The 17,433-nt window shown below is 42.1% G+C and overlaps 1 long non-coding RNA gene across 3 annotated transcripts in view; it reads right to left on the bottom strand.

Moving 5' to 3' along the window:
- Positions 1-762: 762 nt before the first annotated feature.
- The window catches only part of LOC133239937 (uncharacterized), a 53,734-nt gene continuing 37,063 nt past the window's right edge, over positions 763-17,433 (bottom strand). For 2 of the 3 annotated variants that reach the window (XR_009734043.1, XR_009734042.1), the window contains 3 exons: positions 3,334-3,601; positions 1,635-1,752; positions 763-987 (listed from right to left, as the gene is read on the bottom strand). This is a non-coding gene — a long non-coding RNA (uncharacterized LOC133239937). Of the gene's footprint in view, positions 988-1,634; positions 1,753-3,333; positions 3,602-5,125; positions 6,341-17,433 lie in introns of those variants that run through there. The other variant, XR_009734041.1, reaches the window with a different exon arrangement.

Genomic DNA, 17,433 nt, shown 5'->3' with positions numbered 1-17,433 from the left:
TTCTCAATCCTGTGCTCCTACTAAACTGAAATTTTCTCTCAAGTGGCACCAATAAGCTCCTGATAGCCTGTGATGCCTTTTCTGAGTTTTCACCCATCCAAGCCTCTTGGCATCATGTAAGGGTGTTGTTAGGATTATCCTCTTTGACATCTCTCCTGTCCTCTCACTGGACCACATCACCTCCCATTGTCTGTTCCTTCTCCTGTGCCTCTTTCAGTCCTGCTCTGGACCCATTCGGACTTCCCTGGTGGCTCAGACAGTAAAGCATCTGCCTACAATGAGACCCAGGTTCAATCCCTGGGTTGGGAAGATCCTCTGGAGAAGGAAATGGCACCCCACTCCAGTACTCTTGCCTGGAAAATCCCATGGATGGAGGAGCATGGTGGGCTATAGTCCTTGGGGACACAAAGAGTCAGACACGACTGAGCGACTTCACTCACTCATTCACTAGACCCATTCAGGGTCATGGGCTCCAGTTTCAGCTCCATTCTGTTGACCACATATCTACATCCCCACCTCTGAACTCTCTCCTGAGCTTTCTATCCTTATTTCTAAACACCTAATGGGCAGCTCCACGTGGCAAAATTCAAAGATCTTCAAACTTAATACATCCAAAGTTAAGTTCATGACCATCCCTCAAACCTGTCTGCCTGCATTTTCTGTCTTAGTCCCTGAGTCCGTACTACTAGAAATGCCTGCCTCAATCTTTACTTTTTTTCTAGTCCAAACTTCCAAGCATCTGCTAAATAACACCAAGTCGTGTTCATCATCAGAACTTTTTATTACAAATGGCAGAATCCCAACTCAAACAAGAAAAAGAAATGTATTGGCTCATGGAACCAAACCATAAAAAAGGATGGATTTGTGTGAATTGTACCAGATTTCTCGCTCCACCTTTCGCCTCAGCTTTTGTTCTGTTTGCCCTCATTCTTCCAGGTTCCTTCATGTGAAGGGGGCCATGGCTACCAGCAGCCCCAAAGGCACACCCTGTTAACAATAATGAGAAGAGACGCTTAACCTATATCAGGCACAGTTCTAGGCACTTCAGAGCCTGTGAGGCAACAAGAAAGAGAGAACATGCTCTCCACTTCAAATTTAGAAAATCCATAGACAAGCTCTAAATTGAGCCAGCTTGGGTCACGTATCCACCTGCTGAAATAATCACTGGGTCTAGAACCATGAAGTAGAGTAACTGCAGGGTTTGGACCATCCACCAGCCCCTTAGCTTGAGTGATTCAAGTAGGAAGAAGTCTGATGAACCACAGCAGGTGGAAAAACACACAAGGTTAGACTTCGAGGCAAGAAATGGAAATGCAGAAACTCTACAGTGCTGATTCAAGTTCATGGGTCTTTTGAAAACTGAGAAACCCATCAGGAATTGTATCTGAATAGACGTCTCACCCACCAAAAAAATGTACAGAAGAAAACCACGACATTCCTCAAAAGACAATTTTAACAATACACTAAAAACACAAATAAAGGGTCATCAGAGATCAAAGATGTATGCCAAGAGTTCCTAGCCTCTGAAAACAGAATATTTTTTCAAAAAAACTCTCAAACTTCTGAATAATAGTGGTTGTAATGATAGAAAGCATAATGATGAGACAGAATGGCATGCCTTTGTATAACGTTACCTGTTCAGCCTGCAGGTGCCGTTTCATCTCTTGCACTGATTTTGAGGCCCCAGGGAGGTCTGTGGTCATTGGTGACATTTAGCTGTTCTTTCCCAAAGAACTTCAGAAAGAGTTCTACCTGAAAAATTTCCGGAAACAGTATTGAAATTGACCACTGAAATTAATAACTTCTTACAGAAGAATCTCCACAACATATCTGTAATTTAACTTTTTAAGATAAATAGTTGGAAAATTTATCCTGAGGTAACTTGACATTCATCATTGTTTCAGACCCCAAACATTGTATCAATGGGCTGGCACTTACTGTCATGCATGGTAAACTCTATTTTTCTTCTATTTCTACATCTACAATTCCTCAGATTATTGATTTCTCACTCATCAGAAGATTTGTAAACATAATAAAGCTTTAATGGAGCACACATGAATATGAATTTGTGATGTGTATAAATTAAGTCTCCCATTGCAGCATTTGGGGAAGATATTTCTCCCAAGAGCCAATGACAGGTGTGTAATAAGATGCTATTTTCATTCCTCATCATCTAAGGTTTTGGATGTAACTGGAAACATTCTTGGAAGCAGGGGGAGGGGATTGTCTGAGTCATTGTTGTGAAAGCCATTATTCTGCATCATGCTCAGTTGGACTTGGGAATGAATTAGAACAAATGTTCAAGAATGTTCTGTCTCTACACGAAGCTATTTCATCTGTTATCTCTTCCTCTTGCACTTAAATGTGACCAAAAGATCTTCCAAAATGAAACGCAGTCTTGTATGAAATAAAATTGATTTCTCTTATTTGTAATCTACCAGAGGATATTTGTCTTGAGTATTAGGGGGCAGCAGAGCTATTGTTTTTATTTTACAAAAAGAAAAGAAAAAGGAAAAAAACATTTGGCATTGTTGTTAAAAAGAAAAAACTATACAGTGTGTTCTGTATTTGAAATTCCATGAACTGTTGATAAGCTGGGTTTTTCCTGTAAAGAGAGACATGCAAAAGTCTGATTTTTCCACCTCAGTGTTCACTTTTACCATCCCCAGCACCCCTTGTTCAGTCAAATGTGTATGGAGTCCCAAGGTATCTAAGAAATGCCCCCCTCCACCCAGGATCAAACAAAATGCTTCTGGAATGGAACATCAGCAGAACTCCCTTTGTTTACCTTTTTCCCTCCATGTTTTTTTATTGTTGGCAGTGACTGCAGTTCAGAGAAAAGGTCACCTGCTTTCAAACAGAAATGAGGAAAGACTAAGTCTGTGTGTGCTTGTACACAAGTGTGGGGGTGTGTGTGTGGATGGGGGACGTCCAATGTGTTCCTGCACAGGAGTTATTTACTGTGTTGAATCTCTTCAGATGCTTATAAAATATTCAGCAGGCTGGAAGGAACCTCTCTAGAGGGTGCTAAGCCCCAGACGGACATGTTAGGGAGTAAGTACTCAGTCACCTCTTCATAGGAAGGCTCAGGAGTCCCCAAGAAGGTGCTCGTGCTGAAATGCCTCTAGGCTGGCAGAGCCAGCACTGACCTAGGAGGGCAGGAGAACCATGACTCCTCAACTGTGAAAAATCAGGGCACCCGACATTGACTTCAGGAGCCCCAGTTTTTTATCTATGAAATGAAAAGCTTGAACTAAGTCAGGGATCTTCCACTCTGGCCACATAGTAGCCTCATTTGATTTTCTTGTTTTTAATAATGATAAAGGGCCTTACCCCAGACAACTTGAATTAAACCTTTAAGGATGGAACCCAGACACGATTATTTTCTTTTAAGCTCCCAGGTGCGTCTAGGTGCAGCCAGGGTAGTGGCTGGGTGATTGCCAAGGTCTCTCCAGCGCAGGCTCTACAGGACTTGCTCCGGTCAGATCAAGTGTCTGTTGGGTCAGCTCTCTCTCCTCAGCAGTCCACACTGCCCAGTCATTCTCTGTCCAATGGAACTTTCCATATTCATATGACACCAGTGCCAAAGCTCCTATAGGATCTGTGAAAACAGTCAGTGTCATTAATTGAACTAGCTGACCTAAAGAGTAAGGGAGGAGTTGGAGGGAGGAGGGGAAGGATCCATTGTTTAAAGGGAATCATTGTGGTTTCTAAGAAAACTGCAGGACAGCACTGAAGCTGCAGGGAACTACGCACGGCGAGCTCATTTCCCTGTTCACCTCCAGCTACGACATCTCTTTTGCAGCCCAGCGCTGTGCTGCAGAGATAAACTAATTTAATCAGTAGCAAGAGCTGCATTTTGATCTTGCAATCAAGTTACACAATTTCCTTTTCCAGGACAGCCCCACACTTCTCTCTGTTCTGTTCTCTTGCCTCTCAGAGTTTTCTTTCCCACTTGCTCCCATTTAACCCATCCATCCCCGCTTCCCATCCTCCAAAGATCTGCCCACTGCCTTGTGCACCCCCACCCCACCCCTCCACATACTTTTTTTTTTTTTTTTTTTGGTCATTTCCCATTCGCCCTACTTTGTATGTTCTGGCCCTCCTTTCCCACTTCTCCATTTCCCAGCCAAGATCGCTGGGCCACCAAAGGCTATGAGGATGTGAAAATCTGAGCCACAGGCATGAATAATTAATTGAGAGCGGCAGACTGAAGCCAGTTGGAACTGAGAACACTATTTCTGAAATGCAGCCAAATGATTTAGCAAGAGGCGATATGGAGTTACTGCAATCCCTGGAAGTCCTGGACACAATGGTAATTATGAAAATGCAGTTTTGACAAAGTACGAGTCCAATAGAAGTTCCAAGGCTGATGGAAGCGTCATACCCTGCTTTGGGCTTAAGTGAGAGCTGTGGAAGGTATGGTGACACTTGCTGACCCCATTGGACTGAGGGACTAGTGCAATCACTAGCAGGATGGCCTGCTTCCTTCTTCCAAGAATAGCATCACCACCCTGAGTCCAGTGCAGCTGGACAGGATGGCTAGAGGGGCTGGTGCTGGAAACTCCATCTGGCTGTAAGGTCAGACAAGCAGAGGAATCTGGAACTTGAGGTTGCCAGGATGGGTACAGGCAGAGTTGTCTGCTGCTCTTCTAACTCATTAGAAACCAGCCTAAGTACCAGCCCTCAGCTTTCCTGTGTCTGATCCTCTACTGTTTCCATCTAGTCAGAAACCTCCTTTGGAACTTCCCTTTACAAGCAAGACTTAATGGATGGGCCTATGGAGTCTGTAGTTCAATGTGGGGACTTGCTGGAACTGGTTAGTGAATGGAACTGGTTAGTGAACAATCTTCATTAACATTCTGGCCACCCCTCCAGTCCTTTCCCATTTTCCCTCCAAATGCTGCCAGACATATCTTTGTGAAATATAAACCTGGTTATTGGACTATCTACCTAGAAACCTGTTAGCGGCTACTCATGGGATCTAGAATGGAGGCTAAATTCCTGATCATAGCATCCAAGGCTGTCTGTGACTTGACCCAAACTTCCATCTCCCACCCCTTGTCTCCCTACAGCCCAGAGATGCTGCAGAGCTTTCTGCTTTGTGTCCTCTGCTGCTCCTTACCTGCACATCTGTGATCAGCCTGTGTCCCCAGCGTCTCTGTCTCCTTCATGAACACCCATTTATCCTCCCAAGACCCAGTGTAGGAGCCCTGCTTGCTAGGAATTCCTGTGGAGCGCTCATATCAGAGGAACTCTCCTCCCCTTGTATTCCCGTCTTATCTGCTGCCTACTAAACACGGGAAGGATCTCTTTGGGAGCGGGAAATGTGTTACCCAGCCCAAAATCATTCTGCTCATTGCATAACAGGCCAGTAAATCAGGAGAGGAGTTGTTGGGGCAAGGGGAAAGCTAGCAGACCCATAAGACAGCAGGCTAGTGTCTCAAAAACCCATCTTGCCTCAATCCAAAATTCAGTTCCTTTTATATAGAGGAGGGGGAGGAGGAGTGGCCCAGGGCGATGCCAACCAGTGGCTGAAGCATGACTCCTAAGGGTTGCTTCTTGACAGCTGCTCCCGAAGGTCGCTAACTTAGGGGAGGGTCCCACTGTAACACTGACCAATGGCTGAGCAGGACTGTTAACGGTCACTCACTGACAGTTGCTCCCTAACGGTCTCTCACTAACGGTCGCTTGCTTGGGGGAGGGGTCCACTGCCAGGAGGACCAATGGCTGAGCAGGAACACTAACAGAGGCCCACTAACAGCTGTGCACCTACCCTGCCCCTACTACAGACAGACACTCCGGAGGTAAAGACTCTGTCCCATTCACCCAGGAATGCTCCCTGCATCCCACATGATGCCAGTAGACATGTATTAATGCTTATGCAGAGAATCCCGGCTGGGACAGAACAGGAAGCTAGGATCGCAGGACTCCCATCTTACAAAAATGGACGTTCCCACAGTCCCTGCCTTGAACAGAGGTCCAGCCTTCTGACGCTCTGCTTCCCATCCCTCTCAATGGAGAGGTCCCAGCACCTGCTTCTCAGATACCCCTACCCCCTGCCTGACGTGCTGTGATTGTCATCTCAGGGGGTGCGCTACTCCCAAGTTCCCAGTTCTTGTCATCATTACGCAACCTTGACAGGCAGTGGAGACACACCCTGGTGACTCAGATATTGCCAGCTGTGAGCTGAAACTTTCGAACCAAAACTTAGTTCACTTTCCCCGAATGAGGGCAATAACTGAGTCAGGAAGGAACTAGGTAGAGCAGGTACGAATCTCTGTCTGAAAATACAAATGTGCAGAACAGGTATCTTGAACTTTTCACAACTCGATTTAATTTCAATTTCAAGTCCCATTTTTTCCCTAAGAATGTGAAGTCAGTCTTCCCTCCTTTCCCTTTTCTATAGTGCAGCATCTGAGCACCTAGGAGGGTTAAGGTGGTGTCCAGGTGAGGGTGGACCTGGTCTTCATCCTCAGCGCCTTCTTTTCATCCTGGTTCCTGTTGGGAAGCCCCATCTCATCTAATACAGTCTGCCCCCATGGTCGCTGAGGCTTCCTCATTTCTGTCCTTTCTGCCATGCTTGGAAACCAAGAAACCTTGCTGGGGTTGTAATGGAGCCTGGAGAACTCTGGAAGGCTGTAATAGCAGCAGGGGAAGGCTCCCAGCTGTAGCAGCCCCGGTCAGAAGGCCCCCCACCCCCCACAAGCCAGCAGCCGATTAGGGAGAAACTATCAACCGGCAACCGTTAGTGGTCCTGCTCACCTATTGGTTGGTGCCTCAGTGGGCCCCTCCCCCAAGCAAGTGACGGTTAGAGAGCAACTGTCAACCAGTGACCATTAGTCAGCCATTGAGCCCCTCCCCTTCCTTCTCTTCTGTATAAATGGATCCCAATTTGGGACTGAGAGTAAATGGTTCTCTGAGATGCTAGCCTGCCGTCTTCTTGGTGTGCTAGCTTTCCCATGAAAATTATTATTCCTTGTTCTAACAACTTGTCTTTCAATTTATTGGTCTGTTGGGCAGTGTGCAGAATGAACTGGGCTCAGTAACAAGGCCACATCTGCCAAGTCACACTATAGAGTCATTGTTACTTCCCCAGAACCTTAAAGAAATAGGACGCGGGTTCACTCTGTTGTTCTCTTTCTGTGGGGTTGGTTTTAGGTTCCAGCATCCCTCACACCTGACATGGAACCAGAGTTCATGGCCTCCTTTTTTAGGGATCTACCAGCATCTAAGCTCTCATAACCCTCATTCCAATTCACTCTCCCTCCAATCTGCAGCATCCTTTTCTAGCCAGTGTGTGGGGAGGTGGAGGAGAGAACACTTCCAACTACTCGCCTGAGTCCACAGTCTATTACCTTTGTCCTGTTTCCATTTCCTCAAAGCCTGTTCTTTTGAAACTCACAAGGAGACATTTTCCTCTCCTTTCACATCATTTCCCTATAACAGTGATCACCTACCACCATCTAGTTACTGAATGGAGAACAGGGGTAGGGTTTAGGGGGCTTGGGGTGGGTGTCATTAAGAATGTGAGCAAACACTAAGGTAGCATTTACAATCAGTCAGGCACTGCTCTAAAGTCTTTACATACATTAACTCATCAAATCACTATCACTCAATGAAGCAGATATTTTTATTTCCAGTTTACAGATGAGGAAATGGATGTTAGGTAGTGACAAGCTGGGCTTCCCAGGTGGCTCAGACAGTAAAGAATCTTCCTGCAAAGCAGGGGACTGGGGTTTGATCCCTGGGTTCGAAAATCCCCTGGAGGAGGAAATGGCAACCCACTCCAGTATTCTTGCCTGGGAAATTTCGTGGACAGAGGAGCCTGGTGAGCTACAAGTCCATGGGTCGCAAAGAGTCAGACACGACTGAGCAACTAACACTTCCACTTTCAGTGACAACTTGGAGGAGCTGGGACTTGAACCCAGGCAGTCTGGCCCCTTAGTCTGCGCCCTTAACCACTAAAATGATAGCTTCTCACTAATCAATACCCTGCCACACACATTATTCTTATTGTAGATTTGAACTCCTTGAAGATATATAGGAAAAGAAAAGTTTAAAAAATATTATAATGAAAACATCTCCTTCTATTCAAAGTGCTTATGCTGAGATCTAGCAAATTTTTATTTTGATGAGAAATTTTTTCATCATCCATGTGAATATAAAAAAAAAAAAAGATAAAAGCCTAGAAGTCCTTAAAAAAATAGAATCTCCCACCACTACTGCCACCAACCAACACTTTTAGCTCCAGCTTCCTAGAAGTGTTTTATCAGGCCCCTCAGCAGCAGAGTAGGAGTAGAAGGCATGACCTCCGAAGAGGTGCTGCCAGCTCTATATATGTTCCTCTGTGTGCCCCGAATACTTCTACCTAATTCTAAGCACTAACATCCCTTTTGATGAAAAGATGCCCCCCCCCAAAAAAAACATTTGTGTAGAACAATCATTCTTAACATTTTGAGGAGTCACAGACCTTTTTGCAATCTATGAAGTTACCTCCCCAGTAAAAACAACTGCTTATATCCAAAAGCACATATAATTTGGCATAAAATTTTAGGCAAATTACTGAGCCCTATACTGTGTGTGAATTATTCTTAGAAGGGAAGTTGTTTTATTCATTTCTGCAACCTTCAACACCTAGCAGAGAATAAACTCACAGAGTTACATGCATCCTGTCTCCACGCTGGCCCGAACATGCACACTGACTCTCTGTGGTACCATGAGAGACAGAAAATCTTCCCCTCCCCTTTATCCAGCCCAGATTTTCTGCAAATGCCTGGTGCCAACAAGGGCATTTGTTCTTTGTGCATTGATGCCTGTGTTTTTGCCTCCAAGAGACAAACGCTGGCTGTGGAATCTGAGTGGAAGTGGCCACTCTGATTTTCAGGCAATTTGGGGGTTGTACATAAAATTCTATATCCTCTTGGAGGCTAGAGAGGAAAAGACCAAAGCTCCAGGCCTCTTTATAAGCCCACAGATGATAGGATTCCTCACCCATTACAGCAGGGTAGCCAATTCCCTGACTAGTTTTTCCATTTTCAGAAGGGAATGCAACACATCAAGTTTTAAAATACCTTCTCAAAGAAAACAATTTAATGGGTTTTCCTGCACCTCAAGAGTATCAGGGAAGTGCAGTTCACTCTGCTTTTCAATTTTCCAATCAAGCAGCAGAGAGGATGTTTGGGTCAAGGCCAAATACTATTTTTTTCTATGAAGAAAACAGAGATGGTTCAGATAAATTCTGTCAGCAGCTCAGAGCCCTCTGTAAGAAATCGTGGTACTTTGTGAGGGCAAACACTTACATGATTACCATTTGTGGTTAACTGGAATTACACCACCAAGGGATTATTAAAAACAAGTAGATCAAACATGGCAGAGACAGTTAAAAGCTACTGAGAAATAATAATACTTTGTTCCTTTTCATTTTTCTTTTCCTCCTATGTTGGGGTGACATGGTTTATCCTTTCTATCCCTTCTATCGACAGTCTTTACTTCTTTGATGATTATTTCTTGTGATCTATTCTTGTTATCAAGGTTTATATCTTAACTGTGTTCATGGATTCCTATACTCCAATACTTTGGCCACCTCATGCAAAGAGTTGACTCATTGGAAAAGACCCTGATGCTGGGAGGGATTGGGGGCAGGAGGAGATGGGGACGACAGAGGATGAGATGGCTGGATGGCATCACCGACTTGATGGACATTAGTTTGAGTGAACTCCAGGAGTTGGTGATGGACAGGGAGGCCTGGCGTGCTGTGCTTCATGGGGTCGCAGAGAGTTGGACATGACTGAGCGACTGAACTGAACTGAATACCTTGAAAAGGGCCATCTTCCTTCCTTACAAGTGACTCCTAAGCCTTTACGGCTCCATACCACTCAGTAATTATTCTAGATTATTCCTTGATATGAGTACATTTATAATTATATAAATTACATACATGTAAAAGTGTAGTAAAATTCCATATGTACATAAAACACAAAAATTGTGAACAGGCCTCTAAAATTGTACTCTTTCTCCTAATGGATTGTCCCTTCCCCTTTGAGATGTGAACATCCTGCTTTGAAACACAGATCAAACGTATCATCAGGCAGGTAAACATGAGGGGAAAGCCCTCCAAGGGCTAAAACTGGCTGTCGGTTGTAACCTGTTCAGCCTTGGGTTGTAACCTGTAATAGTCCCCTTAGATCTGTCATTCATATAAGTGAGTTCATAAGAGATGCTCTGTTATGGACTGAATGTATTCCCCTCTCAATTCATATGCTGAAGCCCTAACTCCCTAGAGTGACATATTTGGCTAAGGAAGTAATTAAGGTTAAATGAGGTCATAAGAGTGGGGCCCTAATCCAATTGGATTAGATAGGTTCAGTGGCCTTATACAAAGAGACTGAGAGACCACCCCCACCCCCTGCCCTGCATGTATGTATATGTCGGTCTCTCTCTCCCAGTAAGCTTGCATCTAGGAAAGATCATGTGAGCACACACAAGATGGCAGCCACCTGAAAACAGGAAAGAGCTCCCAACCCTGCCAGACCTTGATTGTGACTTCCAGCCTCCAGAACTATGAGAAAATACATTTCTGTTTAAGCCAGTTGGTATTTTGTCATGGCATCAGAACAGAGAAATCTACTCTCAGAAAACTCACTAGATTATTCCTGTAAACACAGATATACTCATTCAACTTCAAGTTAATATTTTCTTCAAAATTGGTCATACAATTAATATTAGGTGAGAAACTTCAGTGGTGCCAGCAATGTTTGGCGGTATGAGGAACTCCCAAAACATCCCGTTGACCTGGGTGAGCAGAGGAATGTAGGGCCTGTGCAGTCCTGCTGCTACAGCGGAGGTGCAAGCCTCACCTTTCTATCAGAAAGGCAGCAGCACCCCCACTGCTCTGCACTGTAACTGCCCCCAGTACCACGCTCTTACTGCGTGGCTTACAGAGACAAGAATTGAAGTGTCTGTGGGAAGTAATTAGAGACTGAAGTTCAGTTCTTGAGAAGTTTATGGGCTGCTGTTTCTGGACATAATTTAGGAAAGATAGCATGATCTGCTCTTCCACTGAAAAAAACAAAGATAGACCCTGCTTTTTCTTATTTATATATAAAAAAATAATAATAAAAAAAAACTCTTTAAAAATACATCCATGAACAAGCAAGAAAAGACAATCAGTGGAGGGTAAAAGTTAATTAAAAGGAGAAATATATATATATAGGTAACTAAGCACTGAATCTGGTTTTTGCTCTGGGGGAATCTTTTAAATCTTGATTACTTTGAGCTCCTGTTTTTGACAACTGTACAAAGTGTGAGGCATACGACAAATCCTCACGCTCAACCAAAGCAGAAGTCTGAAAGGAAAACCCATGAGTTTTCCTGATGTTCCTAGGACATCAGACAAAGCTAAGAACCCTCAGTAGAGACCATTAAAAAGTGCTAGTTTCTCTCAACTGTGGAGCTGGGTTGAAGGGGAAAATATGTCTCCTGAGAATTCATAGCGTAATATAATTTTCATGGGAATTTTCAACCCAAATTCACACTCCTTCAAATCTGGAACTGATTTTAAAACAGTCCCTGCTGTGCCAGGTAGAAGTAAATGTATATTATCATTGAAGGAAATTACTTTCAACTTAGGCCTCAAAATTTACTACAAGTAAAGTTTCAAGGAACATGAGTCCGTAGAAAATATTGCAACAAACACATAAACAAAACACATCATGAACGAGAGATTATAAAAGCAACCAAGAACATTCAAAAAAGAACCCGAAAGAATGCCCAAAGCAAAAATACAGTGATTCAAAGTCAAAGCTCAATAATCAGGCTATATAACAGGCACAGTTTAAGACTTGATTTACTGAAATAAAGAATGGTTAGGCAGAAATTACCAGGAATGTAACATAGAGAGAAAATGAAGTGCAAAAAATTAGAAAGACATTAAGAATCTTGTAGTATAGGTTGAATTTCAGTATTTGCAAATCACAACCAGGTTTTATGAGGGATGCAATAAAGAGAATGGAGAAGAGGCAATATTCAAATTGAAAATGGCTAAAAATTTTCTGTTACCGCCAAAACATTCAAATTATCTTATCTGAAAGATCAATACATTCAAAGATTAAAGTTTTAAAAATATGTAACTATACACATTATAATCAAATCACAGAAACAAATACTAAGAAGGCACACACACATACATACACAAATATAGCAAGGAATCCATGGCAAAATGCACCATATTTTTAAAATATACCTCACCTTTGTGACAGTAAAACAGCTTAAAAGAAGTACTCAGACTTTTCCTTCTCTCATATATAATAAGAGAGCTCTAATCCTTGCATTCACTACAGTCTTATATGAGCATTACTCCTGTCCTTTATACCCAGTTCAACTGTACACTCCTTGAAGGCCTGAATCAATATATTATTCCCTTTGTAGTTCTTACAAAATACATAGAATGGAGCTTTGTATATAGTAGATGCTTAATAAACATCTGAGTTACTTACTACGTACTGTATTTTATGGATTTGAAGGTTTTGACACTACCAGACTTATCTGAATCATATTAAGTTTTTATAATATGTGAAACTCAATGGTATATTATAGAGTTAAAATTTGAATGTTTTAGTTCCACTACTGCCTTTCATTTTCTAGATTTCTTGCTAAATTTGGCACAATAAGAAAGACTTCAGGCATTTAGGAAAGCAAAAACCACAATACAAAATTGTCTTAAAAGCAACCATATTAACATATTCTTAACATCTCCATTCTGTGTGACCCAAAAGCCAGCATATGGAATGCATTCTGTGATCATGTTTGTATATGTCACATTCTTAAACTTTGCAATGAGGAGCTCTTTGGCTGAAGGCCAAATCTGAGAAGTAGATGGGGGAGTAGGGTTCTGGATGTGTAATGGGGGTCAACCATTAATCCCAGATACCCCGGTCAACACTCCTGGGAGTCTTCCAAATCTTACAGATCAGTTGCAGCTGGAGATGCAGAATTGGGTCCTCTTGGTAGACAAAGTAAATGGCTTTCTATGTCCTGAAGTTATCTGGACAAAATCACTTTTTAATGCATTCATTCTTGTTCTCACTAGAAAGAAATCATCAGTGAAGATAAGCCATGAGAAAGTCTTTTTCAGAAGTTCATGCTGAAATAATTGCTTTTAACTTTTAAAATTTTTGGCCACAGAAGTGTTTCTTACAATGTTTAAAGTAGATGAATGTGAAATAGGGGTGGGGCAGCCCAGAACCCCAATTTCCGGCTCTTAAATCTATGAACTCCTAGTCAGCAGTGGTTCTCAAGCTTTTGCATGTGTATAAGAGGGAGTTGGTGATGGACAGGGAGGCCTGGCGTGCTGCGATTCATGGGGTCGCAAAGAGTCAGACACGACTGAGCGACTGAACTGAAGAGTTCATAAAATATGCAGGTTATTGGATCTAACTCCTGAAGAGTCTTATCAGAAGATCTGGGTGGAGTCTAAGAGTTTAAATCTTAACCAGCACCCCAGGGCATGTAGAGGCTGTGACCCGCTCTACTATATCTCACAATCCCTCATTTTTTACAGCGATGCTCAGCAGAGACCAGTGTGAAAACTACTTGGCAAGTCTCTCCCAAGTGAGGCTCCTCCCTTGACTCACTCACAAAGTGGTGATAGAGGCCCAAGATTCTCAATTCACTGTGGCTGATTTTTCCCATAATTTCCTAAGCTGCTCAAACCTGAGGCAGCAACCAGATTTTCTCTGGCTGGGTGGAATGAATTCTAAGAACTTGTTTATTTTAAAGCAGCAATAATGATAGATGCAGAGATTGAAATTCTACCTAATATTCATCTCCCAAATTATCTCAATAGAAGGACGTGAAGCCTAGATCATGTGGAACTTGGTAGGACACCAGCTGAAACCCTAAAAATAGCTGAATCATGATCCGAGCCCAATCAGGGAATTCCTTCCCAACAAATGACTTCCATGGATTTCCATGAATGCACAGCTGCCTGGGGGGATGCAAAACCACTACTCAGGGCTGAAACAAAGGGTCTTAGATTTTTAGAAACACTGGCCACCAGTGACTCTACATTGGACCCGCTATTTTCTTGCCTAAGAAATGGGACATAGGTGAAATCTGTATTCCAGAACAGCAGTGGTGTGCTGGGCAGAAAAAAAATTGCTCTTTCTGTTTGGGGAGTGGTAACACATCACACTTGGCCCATCCTGCCCCTCACATTAGACAGTAGAAAAACTACAGAGTAGGAGTTGGCATATGTGTCTTTCTTTATCCACATTCTATCACAATGTTCTTTAGCGTGGTTGATAACACCAGCTGATTCCCTCACAGCAGGAAAAGCCTGAAGGAGGGGTTCCGAGATCCACTTTCATTCAGAAGAAATCATGAGCTCACTTAGATATGTCACTAGATGTTCCAGAATCATAGTCTTATAGTGCCTGGGACCATATATTGGCTAAAAATACTAAAAACAGCTCAGTTCAGTTCAGTCACTCAGTCGTGTCCGACTCTTTGCAACCCCATTGACTGCAGCATGCCAGGTCTCCCTGTCCATCACCAACTCCCGGAGTTTACTCAAACCCATGTCCATTGAGTTGGTGATACCATCCAACCATCTCATTCTCTGTCGTCCCCTTCTCCTCCTGCCTTCAATCTTTCCCAGCATCAGGGTCTTTTCCAATGAGTCAGTTCTTCATATCAGGTGGCCAAATTATTGGAGTTCCAGCTACAACATCAGTCCTTCCAATGAACATTTGGACTGATTTCCTTTAGGATGGACTGGTTGGATCTCCTTGCAGTCCAAGGGACTCTCAAGAGTCTTCTCCAACACCACACTTCAAAAGCATCAATTCTTCAGCGCTCAGCTTTCTTTATAGTCCAACTCTCACATCCGTACATGACTACTGGTCATGTACAGCTAAAAAAAGCAGCTAAACTGTGGTAAATTACATTTGGTATTTCTCTGAAACTTGAAATTTCACAGAATCTGAGAACCTATATAAAGAAACATTATATAATTTTCTATTTTTTTCAGAAGGATTGTGGAAAATTGTGTCTCAAATCTGCAAAGCCCTTCAACTCTTGGGGGAGACAGATGAATAAGAAAGACGATTATCAAGCATTAATCTAATTTTTAAGTGAGTTTACTAGAACTTTATTAAAATATTATTAACCTTCAAAATTCAGCCAAAGAAGGTTATACCTGAATTTCAGTGCAGAGGCTATTTCTCAAAATATTTTGGTGTCCTATTTTGTGAATTATTTTTAAAGTCAAGTTGGAAACCACACAAAAGAAGTCCTATTACAGCATTTTTAAACTTTTCATACATCTTTTTGGACATATGAATAAAAATTTTGAAGACTGTTAGCTATTCTTTGTCCTAAACTCCATTACACTGATCATGCTATTCAAGAAAGTTAAAATTTATTTTTGTTGTTTACTTAATGAAATCATGACTTCCTTTTTCTATTTTTTTCCCATAAAAATCACCATCCCCAGAATTTTTACTTATGTACTCAGAATCACTGTATTACATTTCAGTAAAAGCTTGTTTTTAACCAAAAAACAAAAAACAATCTGTCATACCCAGTGTGATTATTCTCTTTATTCAATAGCTTGCCTCTGAATGAGGCCTTTTTCAAAATTCAAATCCATTTTGAACAGGGAGAATTTGCTATCATAAAATAAGGGATGTCCCAGATTTTGACAGCAGTTTCAGATGGATTCTTAACAGATTAATACTGACATCTAAAAAAGGACAATATCTGTTTGTGTGTACAATATCTAATTGGTTGATTAAGAAAATTAACCTTAGTCTTATCTACTTGTTATCGTTTTTAAACAGGGATTCTGCTCATAACACAGGTCACTATAGATTAGAAGCTACATGTACAGAGAGCAAAGTCTGATTCCCAGTTTATTAGTCATGAAGTGTGTTAATCTAGGACCTCAAAAGACAGGTGGTGAGAGGGACATTCATATTTGTATAACACAAATTCATAAGGAAGAGTGAAATGTTATTATAGAATTACATGTGTGTGTGTGTGTGAGAGAGAGAAGGCAATGGCACCCCTCTCTAGTACTCTTGCCTGGGAAATCCCAGGGATGGAGGATCCTGGTAGGCTGTAATCCATGGGGTCACAAAGAGGCAGACATGACCGAGTGACTTCACTTTCACTTTTCACTTTCATGCACTGGAGAAGGAAATGGCAACCCACTCCAGTATTCTTGCCTGGAGAATCCCAGGGACGGGAGCCTGGTGGGCTGCTGTCTATGGGGTCGCACAGAGTTGGACACGACTGACGTGACTTAGCAGCAGCAGTATGTGTGTGTGTGTGTGTGTTGGGATGTGTGAAGAGAATGAGTCAGGGAAAGCATATATTCAAACTTACTTCAAAGACATTTTTGAAGGCTGACTACTTTCTAATAAACGATGAGAAGAATTTGATCAAAGAGAGAAATTTGTAAACTACCTCTGCCATCAATGCAGATTGACTATTTGCTTTTACTGAATAAAAGTCTGTATCATATAAGAGCCATGTTTAAATGTTTGAGGTCTGAATAGGCTTGGATAGTGATAGGTTATAACTTTTCAGTGAAAGGAAAATCATAAATGTGATATTCACATGAGGAGGAGAAATTGACCACTTCTGTCCTAAGAAAATCTGATGATGGTGGGAATGATCACCACAGTGATGGTGATCTTGGTGGTGGTGGGTGGTGGCGATGATTATGCTGTTGGTTTTGCTGCTGGTGATAAAATTATTAGTGGGAGTGATCCTCTAATTTTTATCACACCTTTTCCCCAAATGGTTCCACTGAATGAATAATGTGGTTTCCTGAAGTTTCATATTAACTCATAAGCAAAAACACAGATAACTGAGTTGCTTATGTTTTGAAAGAGTAGAAGAAAGCGAGAGACCATCTATTGTATCAGAATTATTTTCAATCCATAGTAAACCTGGGACCAGAGACTTAATTTCCAAATGACAGCACTTCAGTCACTCACTGTGACATTCAGTGGTGTATTTATGTTTTGTTTTTTTCTTGTAAAGATTTAAAAATGTTCATTTTCAAGTGCCACTGTGGGTTTCTCATGAAATACATTTATTTTTTATCAGCACCAGGATTAATAAGAATGCTCCAGAAGTTAACCAGACAAAACAATAGACAACGCAGTATTACAGAATTAAAATCTGGGGAATTCAGTTCAAATCCCAGCTCTCACACTCTCAGGATGTGTGAAATTAGACAAGTGTGTCTCTCGGAGTGTCTATAAACTATTTTTAATATAACAGTTTGTGACACCAAGTGTGGGTTTTCCACCCAAGCAATTCTCCAACTCTCTGGACACCAACTGTGTCCTACAACTTAACTCGGTTATGACACTGGCTTCCCAGAGTTAGCATCAGACTCCACAAATTGAGGTTCAGTCT

The sequence above is a fragment of the Bos javanicus genome, chromosome 27 (genome assembly GCF_032452875.1).
Source record: "Bos javanicus breed banteng chromosome 27, ARS-OSU_banteng_1.0, whole genome shotgun sequence".
NCBI classification, from domain to species: domain Eukaryota; kingdom Metazoa; phylum Chordata; class Mammalia; order Artiodactyla; family Bovidae; genus Bos; species Bos javanicus.
This window is presented reverse-complemented; position numbering and strand designations above follow the sequence as displayed.